The following is a 25,640-nucleotide window of genomic DNA, read 5'->3' on the forward strand; positions in this document are numbered from 1 at the left end:
AGGTGGTGAAGGTAGGAAACAACATCTCCACTTCGCTGACCCTCAACACTGGGGCCCCACAAGGGTGTGTGCTCAGCCCTCTCCTGGACTCCCTGTTCACCCACGACTGCGTGGCCATGCATGCCTCCAACTCAATCATCAAGTTTGCAGATGACATAACAGTAGTGGGCTTGATTACCAACAATGACGAGACAGCCTACAGGGAGGAGGTGAGGGCATTCGGAGTGTGGCGTCAGAACAATAACCTCTCACATAAACAAAACAAAGGAGATGATTGTGGACTTCAGGAAACAGCAGAGGGAGCACCACCCTATCCTCATCGAAGGGACAGCAGTGCAGAAGGTGGAAAGTTTTAAGTTACTGGGCGTACACATCACAGACCAACAAATGGTTCAACCTCAGGAGCCTGAAGAAATTTGGCTTGTCACCCAAAACCCTGACTAACTTTTACAGATGCACAATGGACAGCATCCTGTCGGGCTGTATCACAGCCTGGTACGGCAACTGCACCGCCCTCAACCGCAAGGCTCTCCAGAGGATGGTGCGGTCTGCACAACGCATCACCGGGAGCAAACTACATGCCGTCCATGACACCTACAGCACCCGATGTCACAGGAAGGCCAAAAAGATCATAATGGAAAACAACCAACCGAGCCACTGCCTGTTCACACCGCTATGATCCAGAAGGCGAGGTCAGTACAGGTACATCAAAGCTGGGACCGAGAGATTGAAAAAACGCTTATATCTCAAGGCTATCAGACTGCTAGACAGCAATCACTAACTCAGAGAGATACCAGTAGAAAAATGAGCTTTTTACAGCCTGTAATATTTTGGAATATTCATTCAAATTATTCAACTGAAATTGTTACTAGGTAACATGTTCGCCACAAACAGAAGCCTTACTCACATCTGAGGTGCATTCAACAAGGCAAACCGTTTGCAAATGTTCACTAACAGAAGCTAACACATTCAGTTTGACCAGCTGTTTCCAGCCGCTGATAAAAAAAAATTGAATTTGGTTTCTAGACTACTGTTTGACATGCAATGTGATCTCCTCGTAATTAACAGTCAGTGTTGACGAGTGTCCTGATGAGAAGATAAACGTTTCTAGCTATGCCAGGCATAAATCAGGCATTATCAGCTCATTGTTATGGATGTATCCACATGAATGTCACTAGAAAGCAGCTACTTGTCTGTTATTCTGGCAGCAGAGGTCTTAACTGTGTTAGCCGTAGCTAGCTGGCTAGCAAGGGATAAGAGCATTGACAGTGAGCATGGCAACGGAACTTAATTATTAAAGAACGAATGACTGGGTCGCATCCATAAATATCGAACTAATCGAACGAATGACTGGGTCTAGCAACCAAAAGATTAGAAAGTATGAATTTGCTAATGTAAATGAAAATAGCAACAGAAAATAGTCATTTATACCGGTGAATCTGTGCTTAGTATTGTTTTCTTTGGCAACTGTTGTATAAGTGGGTTAAACAGCTTAAACAAAAGCAACAGAATGAACTTTTCTGTTATTCTGGTTGCAGAGGTAGTGACTGTGTAGCCGTAGCGAACGAATGACTGGATCGTGTCTCTAAATCAAATAAAATGTTGTTAGTCACATGAGCCGAATACAACAGGTATTCAGTGAAATGCTTACTTACGAGCCCCTAACCAACAGTGTAGTTTAAAAAAATATGAATAGGAATAAGAGAGAAAAGTAACTAAAGAAAAGTAATTTCCAGGCGATTTCTCAGCCAAACGTGAAGAACAAATGGAGCTATTTCGCCTACAAAAATAATATTTTGGGAAAAAAGGAACATTGGCTATCTAACTGGGAGTCTCGTGAGTGAAAACATCCGAAGCTCATCAAATGTAAACGATATAATTTGATTGCTTTTCTGATTTCCGTGACCAAGTTACCTGCTGCTAGCTGGACAAAATGCTATGCTAGGCTATCGATAAACTTACACAAATGCTTGTATAGCTTTGTCTGTAAAGCATATTTTGAAAGTCTGAGATGACAGGGTGATTAACAAAAGGCTAAGCTGTGTCTCAATATATTTCACTTGTGATTTTCATGAATATAAATATTTTCTAGGAATATTTATGTTGTTGTGTTATGCTAATTAGTGTCAGTCGATGATTACGCTCCCGCATGCGGGATGGGGAGTCACTAGTTTTACTGTACATACGGTGTGAGAATCCTAACTCTGTGCTTCCTAACTACTCCCATTGCAAAGTATGCATGGTGATATAATTGCTTGGTCACCTCACCAAATATTTATTTTGATTGAGTGTGTTACCTGTGATGGACCTATTATAAATTATTTCTAAACATAAATAAATTACATAAGACATGAAAAGTAAATCAGAAATCCGTTTGTTAGGTATGCTGTTAGTGTAAAGCAACACTTTTTGCCAGTCTAAAGCAGTACTTACAACATTTTGTGTGAGATCTGTCTTGTAGCATGTAGAGGGGCGTAGCCACCAAGCGAGCAGGTGACCATGGGCTGCTCATTAATTAAGGGACACTCTGTTACTAATTGGGGGGGAAAGAGTTTCTGCTCTAGTCCAGCCTTTTAAAAGTACTCTATATATTTCTATATCATCAGGTTATAGTATCTAAACTGTTATTGTAGAGTTGTGTATTTTGCTAAGTGTTTATTGGCTTAGTTTGACAAAGTGCTTTCTATTATTACAAGTGTTTCTGGTCTCCGCCAGGTGACAGGAAAATGCTCAGGTGTTGAGCTTTATGGGAGTTGCGGGGATTAGTTAGGGTTCTTGTGAGCCCTAGGGGCTAGTCAGACAGATAGTCAATCTTTATATTAATTTGACTCTTATTTTTTTATTTAAGCCTGGTCCAGCATCTTGTTGGATGATTTGTATATTTTGCAAATATCTGCACCTGTTCCAAGAGCCTTAAAATATGAACCATTCACTGGATCTTCTGCTTCCTGCCACTCCTTGCTCACCAACACCAGCCAGACGGTCAAACCATCCATGGCAAGTAAGGGGCCTACCATCCACTATAACAGGATAGTGTAATGACTGATGACTGACAACCAAGCTAGTACTGTATAGTCAAAACTACTTTATTAGCTAGCCTGTTGTCAACATGACATTAACTACGGAGGACCCTGAGGATCAACCTTGAACACATTGTATATAAAGTACCAGTCAAAAGTTTGGACACCTATTCATCACAGATTTTTCTTTATTTTCTATATTGTATAACAAGAGTGAAGACATCAAAACTATTAAATAACACATATGGAATCATGCAGTAACTAAAAAAGTGTTAAATCAAAATATATTACATTTTTTAGATTCTTCAAAGTAGCCACCCTTTGCCTTGATGACAGCTTTGCACACTCTTGGCATTCTTTCATCCAGGTTCACCTGGAATGCTTTTCCAACCGTCTTGAAGGAGTTCCCACATATGCTGAGCACTTGTTGGCTGCTTTTCCTTCACTCTGTGGTCTAGGTCTAACTCATCCCAAGCCATCGAAATTGGGTTGAGGTCGGGTGATTGTAGAGGCCAGGTCACCTGATGCAGCACTCCATCACTCTCCTTCTTGGTCAAACAGCCCTTACACAGGCCGGAGGTGTGTTTTGGGTCAATTGTCCTGTTGAAAAACAAATGATAGTGGGACTAAGAGCAAACCAGATGGGAGGGTGTATCGCTGCAGAAAGCCATCCTGGTTGTGTGCCTTGAATTCTAAATAAATCACTGAAGGCGTCACCAGCAAGGACCCCCACACCATCACACCTCCTCCTCCTTGCTTCATGGTGGGAACCACACATACAGAGATCATCCGTTCAACTACTCTGCGTCTCACAAGGACATGGCGGTTGGAAACAAAAATCTCAAATTTGGACTCATCAGACCAAAGGACAGTCTCTTATTATTATTTGTGTCCTTTAGTAGTGGTTTCTTTGCAGCAATTCGACCATGAAGGCCTGATTTCATGCAGTCTCCTCTAAACAGTTGATGTTGCGATGTGTCCGTTACTTGAACTCTGTGAGGCATTTATTTGGGCTGCAATCTGAGGTGCAGTTAACTCTAATGAACTTATCCTCTGCAGCAGAGATAACTCTGGGTCATGAGAGCCAGTTTCATCATTGTGCTTGATGGTTTTTGCGACTGCACTTGAAGAAACCTGAGTTGCAGCGATGGAAAAAGACAATCGGATATGATGCAAAGGGGGTAAAAAATTGTGCATGGGTATAATTTCTATGTATATAATGTAGAATAGTCATATTTAAAATGACTAAAATGGGTAATTTTGTATACATATATTTAAAATTGCATCGAGCCGCTTCTGGGGGAATTCTGGTAAGATGCCGGTAGATGGAAACGGCCCAATGTACATGTGCTGATTCCGGGGAGAGTCCGACACCTGAATCCGGGCCGATTCAATCTGTTCCGGCCCCGATTCCTCATTGCTAGCTGGGTCTGCTTCTTCTTGAACTGTCATTCCCGTTGCCTCCACAATGGATTGAATTAAATTGAATGAAATGGGCACGAATAAGACAGGTATCTCGTGTGCCATAAAAAATATATATTTGATACTGCTCGACTAAAAAAAAAAATTGCTTGACCAACAGCCTACCAACCAAACAATCGACCAGTCGAATAATTGAGGTAAGTCCTACAGTGATAACATATTCATCTGTTTAAACAAACAAAAAATCTGACATTGTATTCCCACTTGAACTTTGAGCTTTTAAATGGTTGAAAGCATAGTGATAACACATTGGAAACTCAACAAACTTTTGACCGTCTTTTTAAGTGGGTGAATATAAGTTGTAATCTCATTGATCAACATCTCAACTAAATAATTCCCAATTATCCACGTTGAAATTACGTGTTGTGCCCAGTAGAAACGTCCCTGAAATAAGAAACCCTTCAGTAAAATATTTATATTCATCAAACAACCTAGACTTCAGTGTATAGCCAAACACCAAGACAACCTGTGAACACTATCGCTGTACTGTATGTGTCAAGCAACCCCCATGTTTAGACCAGACCCCTTCTGGTGAAAAGGGAGGAGAGGGAGACGCTGCAGCCTCAGATCAAATATCCATGTATTGGTCAGATGTTGATGTTCCTTCATAAATACACATGAGCACCCTCTGGCTGGGGCTGACTAGGGCTAGAGGCTCCAGGGCCCGGTGGTGGAGGCAGCCCAGCTACTGATCCTCTGCCCAGGGGGAGAGGGAAGTGAAGGGATGGAAAGGTAGGTGGGGGCAATACACAAAGTGAAAAGCTGCTTCTGTACATCACTCTCACACACACATCTGAAAATCATGATCTGCCCCTATGTGTGCGTCAGTTTGAGTCAGGCCCCCACAGGGCCACGGGATAAGGTGTCTGCTGACACATAGTGGCCCCGTCCTCACCTGGCCCAAGCATTCCCCACATTGTTACGTCATCTTCAAGACACACGGCAACCAGCACGGTCACTTAAATAGACCAATCAGGGCTGTTGCGTAAGCTTGATCACCAAAGATCAAGTAATGCAGTCCCTTCTACAGTCGGTATATCTACTGAGTCCTGTGTGGCGGAGTTGGTCAAGTATGGCACTTGCAATGCTAGGTTAATGGGTTCAAATACCATTGGAGCCACCAGTAAAACAAATGTATGCACACATGTCGCTTTGAACAAATGTGTCTGCTAAATGGCATTTATTATTAGGCAACTTGTCTGTCTGAGACTGTATGCAGTAAAACCTCAGTTTACCCTCCAATGCCATTATAGAGAGTAGTAAGGTCCTCCTACCCTTCAGTCCGTTATGCCCTCAACTCATCACATGTGCACACACACACACAACTCCCCCTTCCACACTCTCTTCCTACAGTTTGACAGGCCTGTCTGTGTAGCTCAGTGGCATCATTGTGGATGTACTAGAGGCCCTCCAGGACGAGGACATCTGCTGAGCTAATAAACAATAATCTTGACAAATAGTCACTGTCCAATCACTCAGCCCGCCCTCATAATCACCCCACTGAACAAGCCATCACAGGGCCCATGACAGGGGCCATCATGGACCACACTGGGACATGACTGACTGCCCCCTGCACCAATGGTGGTGGGTGTTGGGCAGGAGCCAGCCGGCTGCCTGCAGAGAGGACACTGTGATTCATGACCAGTGGGGAGAGACGGGTTAGTGGTTAGGGAAATGAGCTGCTCACACAGAGTGCAGAGTACACCAAGTACACACACATACACACACAATTTCATCCCATCCTAACTCAAACTGCAGAAAAAAGTTTGTGAACACTCCCAAAACTCAGATTAAGAGTGCACAAGGGCAGGAGAGGGATAGTAGAGGGTATATTTGATATAAAAAACAACCTATATGAAGTGACAGACTCTATAGACCTATATGTTTTTAATTCAAAGCCCCTGAGAGCCCTGGCTAGGTGATGAAAAGCCAGGCATCCTCAAATTGCTCCGTCAATCACTTCAACCACCAAAAATGAAAAAAAGGAATAAAAGATCATTAAATGCATCCTAAATGGCTTACTATAAAGTGCACTACTTTTGACCAGAGCCCTATGAGCTTACTATATGGGCCCTGGTCAAAGTAGTGCAGTATAGGGAATAGGGTGCCATTTCGTATACAGATATCGACTTGAGATACCATTGGCTCCTTACTGCCATTTTATACAGTGCCTATCAGAACTACACACCCACTTGAATTTCTTAAAATGTTATTGTGTTACAAAGTGGGATTAAAATGCATTTCATTTTCGTCAACGATTTACACAATACTCTGATGTCAAAGTGGAAGAAAAATGCAAAAAAAAGATTCAGATTAATGAGAAATATAGCACTAATATAACTTGATAAGTATTCACCGCCTGAGTCAAACAAGTTAGAAACACCTTTGTCTTATAGGTTAAGACTAAGAGCTTTACACACCTGGATTGTGAAACATTTGCCCAGTATTATTTTCAAAATTCTTCAAGCTATGTCAAGGTGTTGGTGATCATGGCTAGAGGAGAAATGTTCAAGTCTTGCCATAGCAATGTTCAAGTCCTGTCATAGATATTTAAATAGTGGCGCAGCCAAGCCGACAAGGAGGCACAGCACCACTCTCACTGGCATAGTGACCATATCTTTTTTTTAAACACTATAAATGGGCACTTGCAATTTTGCAGCATTTCCCTGTAACTCTCGGGATAAATATGAATTATTCCCGGTATTAAAAGTTCCCCCAAAATATGAATCCCTAATGAATACTTATGATACCCACTGTACTCCAACACTTGTAGCACTTGTGTTGACATACAGTGCCTTGCGAAAGTATTCGGCCCCCTTGAACTTTGCAACCTTTTGCCACATTTCAGTCTTCAAACATAAAGATATAAAACTGTATTTTTTTGTGAAGAATCAACAAGTGGGACACAATCATGAAGTGGAATGACATTTATTGGATATTTCAAACTTTTTTAACAAATCAAAAACTGAAAAATTGGGCGTGCAAAATTATTCAGCCCCCTTAAGTTAATACTTTGTAGCGCCACCTTTTGCTGCGATTACAGCTGTAGGTCGCTTGGGGTATGTCTCTATCAGTTTTGCACATCGAGAGACTGAATTTTTTTCCCATTCCTCCTTGCAAAACAGCTCGTGCTCAGTGAGGTTGGATGGAGAGCATTTGTGAACAGCAGTTTTCAGTTCTTTCCACAGATTCTCGATTGGATTCAGGTCTGGACTTTGACTTGGCCATTCTAACACCTGGATATGTTTATTTTTGAACCATTCCATTGTAGATGTTGCTTTATGTTTTGGATCATTGTCTTGTTGGAAGACAAATCTCCGTCCCAGTCTCAGGTCTTTTGTAGACTCCATCAGGTTTTCTTCCAGAATGGTCCTGTATTTGGCTCCATCCATCTTCCCATCAATTTTAACCATCTTCCCTGTCCCTGCTGAAGAAAAGCAGGCCCAAACCATGATGCTGCCACCACCATGTTTGACAGTGGGGATGGTGTGTTCAGCTGTGTTGCTTTTACGCCAAACATAAAACATTGCATTGTTGCCAAAAAGTTCAATTTTGGTTTCATCTGACCAGAGCACCTTCTTCCACATGTTTGGTGTGTCTCCCAGGTGGCTTGTGGCAAACTTTATATCTTGGATATGGATATTGGATATCTTTAAGAAATGACTTTATTCTTGCCACTCTTCCATAAAGGCCAGATTTGTGCAATATACGACTGATTGTTGTCCTATGGACAGAGTCTCCCACCTCAGCTGTAGATCTCTGCAGTTCATCCAGAGTGATCATGGGCCTCTTGGCTGCATCTCTGATCAGTCTTCTCCTTGTATGAGCTGAAAGTTTAGATGGACGGCCAGGTCTTGGTAGATTTGCAGTGGTCTGATACTCCTTCCATTTCAATATTATCGCTTGCACAGTGCTCCTTGGGATGTTTAAAGCTTGGGAAATCTTTTTGTATCCAAATCCGGCTTTAAACTTCTTCACAACAGTATCTCGGACCTGCCTGGTGTGTTCCTTGTTCTTCATGATGCTCTCTGCGCTTTTAACGGACCTCTGAGACTATCACAGTGCAGGTGCATTTATACGGAGACTTGATTACACACAGGTGGATTGTATTTATCATCATTAGTCATTTAGGTCAACATTGGATCATTCAGAGATCCTCACTGAACTTCTGGAGAGAGTTTGCTGCACTGAAAGTAAAGGGGCTGAATAATTTTGCACGCCCAATTTTTCAGTTTTTGATTTGTTAAAAAAGTTTGAAATATCCAATAAATGTCGTTCCACTTCATGATTGTGTCCCACTTGTTGTTGATTCTTCACAAAAAAAAGGTTGCAAAGTTCAAGGGGGCCGAATACTTTCGCAAGGCACTGTATCAACAGCATGTATGTTGGGAAGTTTAAACCAATATTGATAAACATAGTGTATTTTATCCAGAGCCACGTTACATTACTTACCGGGAGCTTTGATCTCCTTCTGTATTTTATCATTTCTATTGACAGAACAGTTAGAGGTACAGATTGGGAGACAGGTAATGGAGATGGACACAGAAATTAAGGGTACAGACAGTCTCAAACCCCCCGTCACCAGTGGGCAGGTGTGGTCCACATTAAAGAATAGTTAACATTGACGCTGACATTTCAGTATACACTGAGTGTACAAAACATTAAGATCACATTTATAATATTGAGTTGCAGCCCCCTCTTTTGCCCTCAGAACAGCCTCAATTCGTTTGGGCATGTACTCTAGAAGGTGTATAAAGCGTTTCATAGGGATGATGGCCCATGTTGTACTGCAATGCTTCCCACATTTTTGTGAAGTTGGCTGGAGGACCATTGTTGATACACACAGAAACCTGTTGAGCCTGACAACAAACCGGTGCACCTACTACCATACCCCGTTCAAAGGCATAAAAAAATTGTCTTGCCCATTCACCCTCTGTCACGTTCTGACCTTAGTTCCTTTGTTTTTGTCTTTGTTTTAGTATGGTCAGGGCGTGAGTTGGGGTGGGCAGTTCTGTGTTTGTTTTTCTATGTTGGTTTTTGAGTTCGGCCTAGTATGGTTCTCAATCAGAGGCAGCTGTCAATTGTTGTCCCTGATTGAGAATCAAACTTAGGTAGCCTGGGTTTCAGTTTTGAGTTGGGTGGGTGTTTGTCTTCCGTGTCAGTGTTTGTCGCCACACGGGACTGTTTCGTTCATTTCACATTTATTGTTTTGTATTTCGTAGTGTTCAGTTTATGTTTTAAAATCAACATTATGGACACTTACCACGCTGCGTTTTGGTCCTCCGAACCTTCTCGCTTCTCCTCCTCAGAAGAGGAGGACGAGGTTCGTTACACCCTCCGAATGGCATACATACACAATCCATGTCTTGAGGATTGTGACATTGGCATTGACATTCTGGAGAACATTTAAACAGCGAGGAGACTGAACCCTCGCCAGGCAAGGTGGGCCATGTTTTTCACCCGCTTTTCTTTCACCCTCTCCTACAGACCAGGTTCCCAGAACATTAAGGCAGACGCACTGTCCCGGATGTATGACACAGAGGAGTGGTCCGCAGATCCTACTCCCATTATTCCAGCTTCTTGCCTGGTGGCACCAGTGGTGTGGGAGGTGGATGCGGACATCGAACGGGCGTCACGTTCAGAGCCCACTCCTACCCAGTGTCTGGTTGGGCATAAGTATGTTCCGTTCGATGTCTGCGATCGTTTGATCTGTTGGGCCCACACTTCACCCTCCTCTGGTCATCCTGGCATCGGCCGGACAGTGCGCTGTCTTGCTGGGAAGTAATGGTGGCCCACGTTAGCCAAGGACGTGAGGGTTTATGTGTCCTCCTGTTCGTTGTGCGCATAGTGCAAGGCAACTAGACACCTGCCCAGAGGGAAATTACAACCCCTTCCTGTTCCACAACGACCATGGTCACACCTCTCAGTGGATTTCCTGACGGATCTTCCAATCTCGCGGGGTAACACCACAATCCTAGTCGTTGTGGATCGGTTTTCTAAGTCCTGCCGTCTCCTTCCTTTGCCCGATCTCCCTACGGGCCTACAGACTGCGGAGGCCCTATTCACCCACGTATTCCGGCACTACGGGTTGCCTGAGGATATAGTTTCTGATTGGGGTCCCCAATTCACGTCTAAAGTCTGGAGGGTGTTTATGGAGCACCTGGGGATCTCGGTCAGCCTTACCTCAGGTTTTCACCCCGAGAGCAACGGGCAGGTGGAAAGAGTCAACCAGGAGGTGGGTAGGTTTCTGCGGTCCTATTGCCAGGACCGGCCGGGGGAGTGGGCGGTGTTTCTCCCCTGGGCAGAGATGGCTCAAAACTCCCTCCGCCACTCCTCCACTAACCTGTCAACTTTTCAGTGTGTGCTAGGTTACCAGTCTGGCACCATGGCATCATAGCCAGATCGAGGCTCCTGCAGTGAATGAATGGTTTCGGCACTCGGAGGAGACATGGGACGCTACCCATGTGCTTCTGCAAAGGGCCATCAGGCGGCAGAAGATGAGTGCCGACCGCCACCGCAGTGAGGCCCCGGTGTAAGCACCGGGGGATCGGGTCTGGCTCTCGACCCGAAACCTGCCCCTTCACCTGCCCTGCCGGAAGCTGGGTCCACGGTTTGTGGGGCTATTCAAAGTCCTGAGGAGACTGAACGAGGGCTGCTATAAGTTACAGCTCCCCCCTGATTACCGTATAAACCCCTCGCTCCATGCATCGCTCCTCAGGCCGGTGGTGGCTGGTCCACTCCAGCAGTCTGAGGTGCGGGAGGTTCCTCCGCCCCCTATGGACATCGAGGGGGCCCCGGCGTATACAGTGCGAGCCATCATGGACTCAAGACGTCGGGCAAGAGGCCTTCAGTACCTCGTGGAGTGGGAGGGGTACGGCCCGGAGGAGAGACGCTGGGTACCGGTGGGGGACATCCTGGACCCATCGTTACTCCAGGAATTTCACCGACTCCATCCGGATCGCCCTGCGTCTCGTCCCCCGGGTCGTGCCCGAGGCCGGTTTCAGAGCGCTGCTGGAGCCGCGCGTCAAGGGGGGGGTTATACTGTCACGACTTCCACCGAAGTTGTTCCCTCTCCTTGTTCGGGCGGCATTCGGCGGTCGACGTCACCGGCTTTCTAGCTGCCACCGATCCATGTTTCATTTTTCCTTTTGTTTTGACTGTTTACACACCCGGTTCCCATCTCATAATTATGTTACTTATTTAACCCTCTGGTTTCCCTTTCTGTTTGTGCGTGATTGTCTTTCGTGTGTTGGACTTCTATCCTGTTTTGTCCTTGTTTGATAACGGGATTTTTGTTACGTTCTTGGATTGAGTAAATACAGTGTTTTTTTTACTCTTACCTGTGTCCTGCGCCTGACTCCTTCGCTATCTTCTAGATAGAATATAACTAGCAATGTATCAGAGTCTAATGTTAGCTAGCTTACTAGCTTAAGCTCCAAGCCGAGGACAGACCTGTGCTGGCAGTGCCAGAGGAACAACTATCAGGTTTTCAAATCTGCCAATCTGCCAGAAGCTGTTAAGTCAGCCAAGCTGAAGAAGCAAAAGCAGCATCACTTTCTTGTTCAGAGTGAGCGGTCAGTCTCCAAGAAGATGGTTGCTGACTGCAAGAGCACCTGTCAAGACTTGCAGTTGTCTCTGGGGGCCCTCCTGAACCAGCAAGCAAAGACATCAGGATGCATTACAGCTTAGATTTTTCTCAACAAGTAAGCAACATTTCCCCCTTTATACCGATTAAGGAGATAGCTGGATGTATAGATATACAATAAAATATATGGGAGGCAGGCAAATATCTATCACTGAGCTGTGTAAAGACAGATTGACAGGGGTGAGAATTAATTGTAATTTATCTTAATGTTATTTTGTTGTTTGCAGGTGCAAACAGGTGCATCCTTCTGAACCTATGCAGCCAGGTTCCATCTACTTTTTAACTCCTCGCAAGTGTGGCTTGTTTGGCGTCTGCTGTGAAGGAATACCACAAGTCAACTACTTGATTGATGAAGGCATGTCATCCAGCAAAGGCAGCAGCGTAGTCATCAACTACATGCACCATTTCTTCACCAACTACGGAGTTGGGGAAACACCTGTGGACCTGAATTGTGATAACTGCAGACAAGAACAAGTTTGTGCTCTGGTATTGTGCCTGTCACAGTACCAGAGCACAAGTATCTTTACTCAGGTATGACAATTTAGTAATTTTTCCAGCACTGGATGTGGTTACGGCATTTATTTCATATGACCCATCAATTTAGACTGGTGTCTGGTAAGCGTCATCTAATATTTATAAAATACTTTCATCTGAACACTTTCTGTTAACCTGGAATTTTTCCTTGTTGTAGGCTACTACCACTTTTAGTCTTAATCTTTACTACACTACTCACTGTTTAGCACATGACCTCACATGTGAATCCTTAAAGAGATTGGTGGGGCTGGCTTAAGAGGGTGTGAACAATGTTGATGGGTTTAGACAAAGGAGAACTCTCCAGTAGGTACCACAACTTTCAAAGGCCCTTTTCTCAAAAGTGAGTTTACAAGATTATCAACTTTCAAAGCAGGCTTTACTTTCCCCTTGTTCCTCAAAAATGCAGTGTGTGATATACCATTTTGTAGCTCTGAGTCTCTACTTTTTACACATGTAAAAAAAAAACATTTCAAATGTTGCAATGTAAAACTGAATCCAGGTGGTCAGTTACAAATGGAATCATGTAGCATCCAAAAATCTGTTAAACAAATCAAACTACATTTTAGATTCTTCAAAGTAGCCACCCTTTGCCTTGATGACAGCTTTGTACACTCTTGGCATTCTCCTACATGATTCCATGTGTGTTATTTCATAGTTTTGATGTCTTCACTTTTATTCTACAATGTAGAACATAGTAAAAATAAAGAAAAACCCTTGAATGAGTAGGTGTGTCCAAACTTTTGACTGGTACTGTAAGTGAATTTGTCCGAATACTGTAATTTCGAAAAGGTTCACCAAACATGGATGAAAATTCCCCTTTAAATTAAAGCAACCTAAAAATGTAACTTTTGGAGCTCAGTACATGTTTGTCGTATGTCACATGTACTTATCTATTTAATAAACTGTTGCATCAATCTAATCCACAATTTCGCGCTCCCAGCCAAATTGGAGTTTATGACAACACAAACACTGCCAATATCTTACAGAACTTGAGCCAAACACATGCAGTATTAAGCCATGGAACACCTTGATTGGACAGTGAGTGGCCAAACCCCTTGTCACATCTACAACACAGTAGGCTAACGTTACCTTGACGTGCCATAGGCCTAATTGAGGTCCCTGTTTTTTGACTCTCGAATTTGTATAGCCCTTTATAATCATCACTCTTGGTGGGGCAAAAAAAAGGGGAAAAAAAGTGGGATGCATGCCAGCAAAGCCCCAACATAACAAAACACTAAACAATACATTATTTGCACTATAAACGGTACCCACAAACGGTTAGAGTCTACGAAAAGCTGTCCCAACAACAGATTCTCGACAGCAGTCCCAACACCTTACTACTGCTACAACTGGCCATCAGCAGAACCTTGTCTGGCAGCGAAACAGTTCACAAAAAAACAGCTGATATGGCCGACTTGCTTTAACAAATGTGGCTTCTACTGACAATTGAGATGTGCAAATATGGCATAAGGGGACGACAAGCGGATAAGAGGCAATCCGTAATATCGGTTAAGACATTAATGAGCGAGCTAGGGTTGACATAGTCAATATAACTATTTGTTTAGCACTTTTGAAATGTACAGCAACAGAATTCAGAACATGGGCCGTTCTTACAGTATTCTCCCTGTACACCAAGTCTACATGTTCACCATCAAGTCAGAACAGTAGGCGAAATTAAGAGGGGAAAAATAGACCAAATGATTAGGGTGAGGCACATGGACTACAAACAGCTTACAACACAACATACACTTGGTATTACTTTCTTATCTACAGTATACATATCTCCCTGGCATATTACAGCATTTATGCAGCAGCATAGAATACATTTTTGGACTCACCTTACTGTACTGTGCTCACTTGAATGGGAAGGCAATGTGGCGGTCCTTCGTGGGCAAATCTTGTCATCAAACTTTGTCATCAAAATCTGGTATTCTCTGCATTTATGGTACTTTAAAACTTCTCTAGGATAGGGGGCAGCATTCAGAATTTTGGATGAAAAGCATGCCCAAATTCAACTGCCTGCTACTCATCCCCAAAAGATAAGAAATGTATATTATTAGTAGATTTGGATAGAAAACAGAAGTTTCTAAAACTGTTTGAATCATGTCTGTGAGTATAACATAACTTATTTGGCAGGCGAAACCCAGAGGACAAACAATTCAGATTTTAGTTTGTTTGAGGTCACACTCTTCTCAATGGGTTTTCATTGGGAATCCAGATTTCTAAGGCGCCTTCTTGCAGTTCCTAAAGCTTCCACTGGATGTCAACAGTCTTTAGAAATTAGAGTTTTTTCTTTGTGTAATGAAGAAGTAACACTGTTCAAAACGAGAGTGAAGAGGACTCTTTGTTAGAGGCGAGTGACCTGAAAGCTAGCTACAGTTTGTTTTCCTCCTGTATTGAACACAGATCATCCCGTCTTCAATTTTATAAATGATTTACGTTCAAAAATACCTAAAGTTGTATTACAAAAGTAGTTTGAATTGTTTTGGCAAAGTTTACAGGTAACTTTTGAGATATTTTGTAGTCACGTTGCGCAAGTTGGAAGCCAAATAAATAGACATTTTGGATATGTATCAACAGAATTAATCGATGTTGTGATGTTTATGGGACATATTGGAGTGCCAACAAAAGAAGCTGGTCAAAGGTAAGGCAAGAATTATATCTTTATTTGTGCGTTTTGTGTCGCGCCTGGAGGGTTGAAATAAGCTTGTCAGTGTTTGTTTACTATGGTGCTATACTCAGTTAGTAGCATCGTTTGCTTTCGCCGAAAAGCCTTTTGAAATCTGACACGTTGGCTGGATTCACAACAAGTGTAGCTTTAATTTGGTATCTTGCATGTGTGATTTCATGAAATTTTGATTTTTAAAGTAATTTATTTGAATTTGGCGCTCCGCATTTTCACTGGCTTTTGGCCAGGTGGGCCCACATATCCCAGAGAGGGTTACAGACAACTGGGAACTCTTAAAAAAACAAGGTTGAATCATGATGACGTCAATGATCTTTAGGTCGCAGCTCTAGAAAGAGGCCTGAGTTCCCGATTTACAATTCCGAGTTAGATCACCGTTCAAAACAAGTTTTTTTTTCCCGAGTTCCCATTTGTCTTGAACTCACTGAAGTCAGATTTACCAGTTTGGAGTTAACAGTTGTTTTGAGCGCAGCACAAATCATGTTTCACTAACAGCATGGCCAATGTTGAATGTCTTTTAAGCTTGGAAAAGATACCCTTAAACCCAGACTTGGACCATACACCCACTCCACTGAATAGCAGGCAAGTGATTGCTTTGCATCGCTTGCAGTTAGCCACTGATTCCTTCCAATCCACTCATTGTTGAATTTGCGATATCCAAATTGTTGTGTAATGTTTATGTCCAATCCCGACGAGCACAGATATGTTTTATATATAATTTATCTTCATAATTTATCTTCATATGACAAGAACTAAAAAAGGATTTTCCAGTCGATTGTCGAATTAATTCAAGATGATGACTGCTAGGTAATATTTTGAAAGTGTGATGTTGACATGATCAGTCCAATCAAAGCTACTGCTGATATAAAGTCATTTGATGTCATTTTCTCTGTGGTTAATGACCTTGAGCCATCTTGGATGGACACTTCCAATGTATCTCTTTGGCAGCACCCAAGGGGCATGAATTTTCAAGATCTACCCTTAGACTTGGCTGGGATGTAGTGTCCCCATAAGTGACAGAAAACTGAGCCAATCACGGCGCAACTAGAGAACATTACCAACCCCTACGCTCCATATTTTCTTCTGGCTACCCCACCACCATAGAAAGAACTGAGCTAGCCTGAAACACCTGCATTTTGGAGCTGCCTTACACAAGAAAGCAAAAAACAGACCATGTTTGTATGCGACTTTATTAACTCCATGATTTCTTTCTGCCCGATCCCAGAAGAATGTGATTGGCGTGTTGGCTATTTGGCGTGCGTACAGTTAGGCATTAAGGTTTAAAGGTTTAAATTAAGTAAGAAAAACCCCAATGTGGACTATAGATTGCACAAGAATGACACATTTATGGATTTTTTAAGGTAACGTTTTCTCTTTATTCTACCCGCCTGCCACCCACCCGCCCTTCATCAACACAATATTTAACTTATTCGGGGTAGGGGGCAGTATTCGGAAGTTTGGATGAATGAGGTGCCCAAAGTAAACTGCCTGTTACTCAGGCCCAGTAGCTAGGATATGCATATTGGTAGTATTGGATAGAAAATACTCAAAAGTTTCTAAAACTGTTAAAATAACATATGTGAGTATAACAGAACTGATATGGCAGAAGAAAACCCGAGGACAAACCATCCAAAAGAATCAATGTTGAAAACAATTTCAGCCTACCACTGTTTCCAATGGCTGTCATGTTTAATATGAGGTGAAAACCTCTCAGATTGCACTTCCTAGGGCTTTCACTAGATTTCAACAGTCTTTAGAAAGAGTTTCAGGCTAGTTTTTGGAAAAATTTGCTAGAATTTGTAGTTTTTCTAAGTGGCTCCCATTTTGGCTGTAGTGTTTTCATACGTGTGGATGAGAGCACGTTTTGTTGTTTATCTCCGGTAAAGGCAATAACGATTCTCCGTATTAAATTTGATCATTTATTTACGTATTAGGGTACCTGAAGTTTGATTATAAATGTTGTTTGACTTGTTTGGAGAAGTTTATTGGTAACGTTTGGGATTAATTTTGTATACATTTTGAAGGAGGGAAACCGGTGGATTATTGAATGAAGCGTGCCAGATGAACTGTGTTTTTGGGGACATAAAGAAGGACTTTATTGAACAAAAGGACCATTTGTGGGACCTTTTGGAGTGCCATGGGACCTTTTGGAGTGCCAACAGAAGAAGGTCGTCAAAGGGAAGGCATTTATTTTATCACTATTTCTGACTTTCGTGACCTGCCTGGATGAAAAATGTTTTTAATGCTGTTCTGTGCGGGGCGCTGTCCTCAGATAATCGCATGGTGTGCTTTTGCCGTAAAGCCTGGAATAACAAGAAGTTAAGCTTAATTTTGATGTATGACACTTGTATTTTCACGTTAAATATGACTAGTTCTTCCATTTGAATTTCGTGCTCTGCAATTTCATCGGATGTTTGCCAGGTGGGACGCTACTGTCCCACCTGCCTGTAAGAAGTTAATCTGCCCATCACTAGTACACACACTTCAAGTTTTCAGCCTGTGAGTCTCTTCTCTGGCACTAGAGTCCATCAGGCAACAAAAACAAAAACTGTCAGTGGTCCAGTAGTTAGCAAAACTATTAACCATAATCACAACTCATAATGTTACTACCCTGCATGAATCTGCTGGTAGCTAACCAACGGGGTTCAATGTTACTAGCTAGCTAACATTCTGCTATAGCTAGCAATGCAAATGGCTCTCAGATACAAATAATATTACTACACAGATCATACACGTAATGTTAGCTAGCTAGATAAACCAGTATGCTTTAACTTGAAATGAAAATGACTTTCTGACAATTTGAAACGTGTCATATCTGAAAATGTAGCTAGCTAGACTATCTTGGATGGACGCTTCTCCCTCTCTGTCAGGGATGCCACTGTTGCCATAATTTGAAGATGTAATCCGGAGACAGGTGTTTTATACAGCAGCCTTCAGTGTGTTCTCATTTTGACACTGTCTGCATATTTGCAATCAAATGGCATAATTTTTTCCATCTCCTCAGCGATCATACTCTTAGCTATCATATTCCATTGTGCACTCCACTGATTTTAAATCTCGGTCCTCCAGAAAGTGGAGAACAACACCCTTGCAGTTCTAATACGTGGTATCTTTAAAAAAAAGCAGCATTAGGAAGGATTACCTACACATACTACACAGCTCATGTTATAGACAGAAGCGTGCTACATGGCAAAACAATCCAAACTCCTCTCTCAGTATGTCCAGCCCAACCATTATCTCATTATTTAACAATTTTATTTATATTTACAGATGGCATACAAGTTTGTTAATAAGGCACTTGAAAGTTAACTTGTTCCAGAAGGTTCAAATGGCTCTCCAATGAAGTAGTGACACGTGACATACACCTAGTTTCCTGAAATGAGTCACATATAGGCATGTACTGTATATAGGCTAGACAAATTATGCTCCCGTTATTTCTCTCTTTTAAAGAGGACAAGGAGCTTTATGGCTTGACAGAGGCAGAAGATGGGAGTATCACTAGTCCAGAAATAGTGGCTGGATCATAGATCCGAGAGGTCTGGGATAGTGCCTGAACCCTTTGCGCCGACTCATTCCGGGGTATGTGCTCCAGTGCGGACATTTTCTTCACTGACTAGTGAGCAACAGAAAAACATACTGAAAGTGGCCCGGAGTTGGGGGTAACGCATAGGGGTGTTTGGCCTCTGTGTGGACGCTCGTGGTTCGGAAAGATGACGGTTTCTACGTGGAAGAAGACGTGGGAAGCCACGTCTCACACAACTTCCTAGTAGACACCGGCACTGAAATATCACTGATTCATTTCGATGAAAAATTGGCAAAATTTACAACAGGAAAAATCATTATCTTCAGCGGAGTAACAGGGACAGAATCAAAAGCTATTCAACTACCCATGCCATTTACAATAGGTCCAATTTCGGTTGTCAGCAGGGGAGAATGTTACAATATACACGGACTCTCAAGATTTTGAGACTCTCTAGTCACAAAGGGGCATGCTAACGGTGACAGGAACACCAATCAAATATGGACACGACGTAAAGGCAATACAAGAAGTGTATCTATTACCCAGTAAATATGCTATGGTAAAATGTGAAGCTCACACCAATCGTACTGATAAAGATAACAGTAGGAAATCGCCAAGCAGCCGGAGTGGCGGCACGATCTAAAATAGAAGATGCTACCGAACTGCATGTAGATTGTATTAATACTAAAGCTGGGATTCTCAGTTTGAGAGACCGACCTACCAATCAGCAGTGAACATGTACACTCAGTTCAAGACCACATGTTGGCGGCGGGGAGTGTTGGGCCAGGACAGGTTTAAACAATGTGTTGTGTGTGCACCCACCGTGCCTCCTAGGGGAGGTGATTCCACGATGGGTAAATCAATGTGAAATGACCCATGCCTTGCAATGTGTGTACTACAGTTAAAAGTAGCACAAAAGGAACGGACCCCAGGAGATGACCGCGAGTCAGAGGGACCAAGTGTACATCAAGTTCTACCAAGCCAGAGTGTTCGGACAACGCTGGTCCAGGCCCCACACTGTACTCCTCACCGCACCTACATCAGTGAAAACTGCAACCTCTCCTCAGTGGGTCCATACTTCTCATGTGAAACGGGATCCGGATAGCTAAGCTGGAAGAAGTGCTCCTAGCAGAGGTGCTGGAGAAAAGGAGTCTGGAGAGTAGGAGTTATGTTAAGAAAAGTGTTGCATCCATCGGTGTACTGATAACTGTATTCCTAGCACTAGCATTAGTGATCTATGGGAACAAAGATAATGACAACATTTCAATGCCAGTACAATGAATAGGTGAGCGGACAGATGAGAGGGTAAATTAGGTGAGAAGTGATGTTAATGTCACAGGGGCAGAGCAAATCATTAATCACCAAGGGCATGTTGTGTCGGTTGTTGAGGGAGATAACCAAACCTGAAATCTGAGGGTGAGTTGTGCCTCGGGGGAGAAATTGTGTTGCAGGAAGGGATCTGGAGAGAACAGAACGGCACTTCGTCTGATGAACACAATGAGATTGTCAATCCTGCCTGTGCCAACACCGCCTCTGTGTGGAAGAAACTACACTCTCGAAACCATATCCTTTCACGTCCTCCCAGAGGGATGGGTGTAGGAACCCCACCTTAGTCACAGAAGTTCAGCTATCTGAGAGTAGTTCAGGGCTGAGTAGAGTTGATTAAAATAATGTTTGTTCACCAAATGCCGATATTGTATCAAGTTAAAGATAGAAAGCCACAGACTCTCTTGGGGGGAAATCTTCTCACACCTGCGCTGGGATAATGCGACTCTAAGATGTTAACCAAGCAATATGCTAACAAAAGTACAATTGACCAATATGAAAGATATTGGCATTTCGGTACAGACGGTTATTCAATGTAAATGGAACAGCATAGAAGCAGATACCCCATAAAATTGTTTGTGTCGTGACGTGACTATCGTTAATGAGATCATTAACTGTTATTTTTAATCAAATCAATTAACTATGTAACAATTAACTCATTGTGGGTCACCACGGGAAAACATATTTAACGAGTTACTATCTCCGAAATAAACTCTTAAGATATATTCAAATCTATAGACAAGTCACTTAATGCATTATTAATGTATTATTACCGCATCAGTCTCATTCTGAACAATCTGCACAAACCCTAGCCTAAGTGATGATTCAGCGATACACAAATTGGCTTAATTATTTATTTACTAAGTAACTAAATAAATAATCACACAGAAATACATAAACACACACACAGTATAGATTATTGATTACTAACCTCAGGCAATGCAAACAGTTGCAAGTGGACTAACCCGATATGACGGTTTGTTACACCATGGAAAGGGGGTGGGGGAAAGAAAGAGAAGGAGAGACAGAGAGTGGGCTTATTGTGCATACATGTGCTCATGGGAATATGAATACTTTGCACATGAACGACCGCTCATTCAAAAATAACTGCAATGTATATATTTATGTGTGGATGTATTTGTCGTCTCTCTGTTGAACTCGATCCGTCTATGGGAAGTGGTTCGATGTTAAGTCTCTGGTTGTTTAAGTCTCTGGTTGTCCACCAGAGGTCACAATGTCCTTAGTTGTAGTAGGCTACTTTGTCCCTAGAATGGATACTTCAGAGGTTCCAATGGTTGTTTAAGAGATCTTCCATGCGTCTTTGGTCGAGTTTCCTAGACTACCTGTACTTAAACAGCTGCAGACTGAATGTTCTGGTGTTGTCTTTAGCTCTTCACTCGTCGAGAGTTTCAGAGGGTCTTACCATTTTCTGGTCTTGTAGTTTTAACCTCTCTGGGATATGTGGGACGGTACCACCTGGCCAAAAACCATTGAAAATGCAGAGCGCCAAATTCAAATAAATTCCTATAAAAATCCAACTAACGTGTTGTGAATCCAGCCAACATGTCAGATTTCAAAAAGGCTTTTCGGCGAAAGCAAACGATGCTATTATCTGAGGATAGCACCTCCATAAACAAAAGAGAGAAAACATATTTCAACCCTGCAGGCGCGACACAAAACACAGAAATAAAAATATAAATCATGCCCTACCTTTGACGAGCTTCTTCTGTTGGCACTCCAATATGTCCCATAAAGATCACAAACTGTCCTTTTTTTCAATTAATTCCGTCCATATATATCCAAAATGTCAATTTATTTGGCGCGTTTGATCCAGAAAAACACCAGTTCCAAAATATCTTAAAAGTTACCTGTAAACTTTGCCAAAACATTTCAAACTACATTTGTAATACAACTTTAGGTATTTTTTTAAGTAAATAATCAATAAAATTGAAGACGGGATGATCTGTGTTCAATACAGGAAGAAAACAAATTGACGCTAGCTTTCTGGTCACGCGCCTCTCACAAACAGTACACATGAAGTGACCCTCGTTTTGAACAGGGCTACTTCTTCATTACACAAAGGAAAAACCTCAACCAATTTCTAAAGACTGGTGACATCCAGTGGAAGTGGTAGGAACTGCAAGCAAGTCCCTTTGAAATCCGGATTCCCAATGAAACCCATTGAAAAGAGTGTGACCTCAAAAACAAAATCTGAATCCTTTGTCCTCAGGGTTTCGCCTGCTACATACGTTCTGATATACTCACAGACATGATAAAACACTTTTAGAAACTTCAGTGTTTTCTATCCAAATCTACTAATAATATGCATATCTTATCTTCTGGGGATGAGTGGCAGGCAGTTGAATTTGGGCAAGATTTTCATCCAAAATTCCAAATGCTGCCCCCTATCCTAGAGAAGTTAACCATTTCCAGCCGTGTAGCCACCGCTCCACTCTGTCTGGTCTGTAGAGATTTAACCATTTGTAATGTATTAAGCGCACGCTGGATGTAGACTGCTCTCAATGGTTGATTATTCAGGGTAAAGCTAGGACCACTTTACACACCGGCAGCAAACCGGCATGTTTTGGTCTCATGTAAATTTCGTTAAGAGTCCATTTATGCTTGAGTAAAAAGGGGGCATTCCATCATGTTGACACAAAGTCTGTGCTCACGTGGGCGTGGTTACTGACTTGGAAAAAGTTTATATAAAAAATAATTATCTAATTTAGAAGGCTAAAATCACATTTTATCTTCACAAAATTATTCTTATTCTTAATAATTTATTTTATACAACATTTAGATGCAAATCTGATCTATACATTGTGAAAGCTCTTAAAGTTATAATGTTATTTAGTTATACCATCCTTAATGATATCACAAAATAATAAACTTTTGACAGGATTATTGTTTGGATCCCCACCAACCATTCCAAATGTTTCAATTTCAAAACGTATGTTCCAATGTTCAATTTTTTAGCTTACATTTTTAAGATAACACTCAGACATTCCATTCTCAATACTGCAAAGGGAACGTTTCTGCCAGGTATTTACAATCCTTTCGTTAAATCATAAAACCAGGCCAACTTCCCCAGGATCTGTCAGCCATTGGCCTAGCTGATCCGGCATCTTTGATCCTCACCAAGGAGAGACAGTCATGGCAGGTGTTAGAATCAGACACGGGTGAACAGGTGTTAACAGCACCTTCCAACCATGGTAGAGTGTTCACCAAGGCACAGGCGGTGAATGACACATATATAAGGGAAGTGAATGTCACTCAAATTGAATTCCTTATGAGTTTTGACTAGCAGCGTGAATAAATTCACCATGTCAATGATGGTGACTGGAGTTGTGGTGTAAAAGGGGTAGCCAAATCTGTTAGGGAAGCAGTAGTAACCACGTGGTAATGGACTAAGGCACAAATTATGTGGATAATTGAGAATGCAGCTTGGGAAATTTTTGCCATTTTGGGGATTTTGATGTTTGACTATGCCATCAAAACTATAATGTTAAAGCACATTAATAAGTTTGGCTTGCCGGATGCTACAGTTCAAAATTAACTTCTTTCAAGTCTCAAAGTCTGAATCTTGTTATGACACCAGAGGATGAGGATAAAGGAGAGGGAGCGAATGAGTTGTCTCTGATGATCTTAGGCCAATGGTGGAAGTTTAGGGGAACGTGTGAGGGAAACCAATAGGGTCCTATTTTCATGGAGCCCAGCAGAAGATCTAACATCCAAATCGCATAGAACAGATCGGATGGATGGTCCTTGCCCCAATTACATTTTCATCAAGGGTGGTGTGAAATTATTAACATGTATTTTCTTCCTCTTCTCTGCTCAAGTCATTATGTTTTACAGATGGTGTGGTACATCACTTTTCCAGAGGGAGGACTGTTAAAATACTATTTGACTTGAGCCGGTTTTAATGTGTTTATAATTGTATAATTAGCCTAGCAGCAGTAATTATCATGTTATGGATTTCTTGAAATGATCTATGTGCTTCTAGTTTGAGTTTCCTTTGGTGTCCGGCTGGATTTATACCAGAACCGAAAAATAAAATAAAATCTATAAAAAAAAGAGACAAAACAAATGAGGCAGAGAGAGCAATCATTCGATCTCCACCGCTGATGTGCTCACCTGTACCAACCAATTGATCATGACAGTACTTGCTAATCCAAGAGCTTTCACAACATCAAACATATATCTGCTGTTTACTTAATTCACTCAACTTGACATCATCATCATCCATTCATAGCTCAACGATGTGTCACAATCCGTATTATCAACCGACATAGCTACCGTTTCTTCTAAAGTGAAAAGTTGTGGCCGCGTTGGCGCCACCATTTTGAATAATTTTAAATAAATGACAACATACCCTGTTTATGGTTTCTGGTTGATGACAACAGCCTTGCGAATACGACAACAGCTTGTTAGCAAGTACATTATTCATTATTGACATATATTGTTAGAAAAACAAGGCCATTCACGGCCGCTATAGAAATTTAAAGGACAGCCATCGAGGCCGCTATGGGTCCTACTGGGTTAACTTCTTATGGCTACTCGACAACATTCCGCTGAAAAAGTATCGCACGAAATTCAAAAATATTTTTTGGAAATATGTAACTTTCATACATTAACAAGTGCAATACACCAAATGAAAGATACACTTCTTGTTAATCTACCCACCGTGTCCCATTTCAAAAATACTTTACAGCAAAGCACAATATATGATTATGTTAGGTCAGAGCCTAGTCACAAAAACACACACAGCCATTTTCCAGCCAAAGAGAGGAGTCACAAAAGGCAGAAATAGAGATCAAATGAATCACTAACCTTTGATGATCTTCATCAGATGACACTCATAGGACTTCATATTTGCTTCCAAAACATCCAGTGATTTTGCAGAGAGCAACATCAATTTACAGAAATACTCATCATAAACTTTAATTTAAGATACAAGTGTTATTCACAGAATTAGAGATATACTTCTACTTAATGCAACCGCTGTGTCAGATTTCAAAAACACTTTACAGAAAAAGCAAACCATGCAATAATCTGAGTACGGCGCTCAGACAACAAATCAAGCAACACAGATATCTGCCATGTTGGAGTCAACAGAAGTCAGAAATAACATTATCAATATTCACTTACCTTTGATGATCTTCATCAGAATGCTCTCCCAGGAATCAGTTCAGACGAAAAGTCAAAAAGTTCCGTTACAGTCCGTAGAAACATGTCAAACAAAGTATAGAATCAATCTTTAGGATGTTTTTATCATAAATCTTCAATAATGTTCCAACCGGAGAATTCCTTTGTCTTCAGAAATGCAATGGAAGTCAAGCGAACTATCACGTAAATGCGCATGGTCAACTCGTGGCAATCTGGCAGACCACTGACTCAAAGAGCCCTCATTCCCCCCTCCTTCACAGT

The 25,640-nt window shown here is 42.0% G+C and overlaps 1 protein-coding gene across 1 annotated transcript in view; it reads right to left on the reverse strand.

The window, feature by feature from the left end:
• The window catches only part of LOC139409029 (cadherin-related 23), a 611,517-nt gene that overhangs the window by 569,559 nt on the left and 16,318 nt on the right, over window positions 1-25,640 (reverse strand). The gene's annotated exons all lie outside the window — the stretch shown is intronic.

This window comes from Oncorhynchus clarkii, chromosome 1 (assembly GCF_045791955.1).
Source record: "Oncorhynchus clarkii lewisi isolate Uvic-CL-2024 chromosome 1, UVic_Ocla_1.0, whole genome shotgun sequence".
NCBI lineage: Eukaryota > Metazoa > Chordata > Actinopteri > Salmoniformes > Salmonidae > Oncorhynchus > Oncorhynchus clarkii.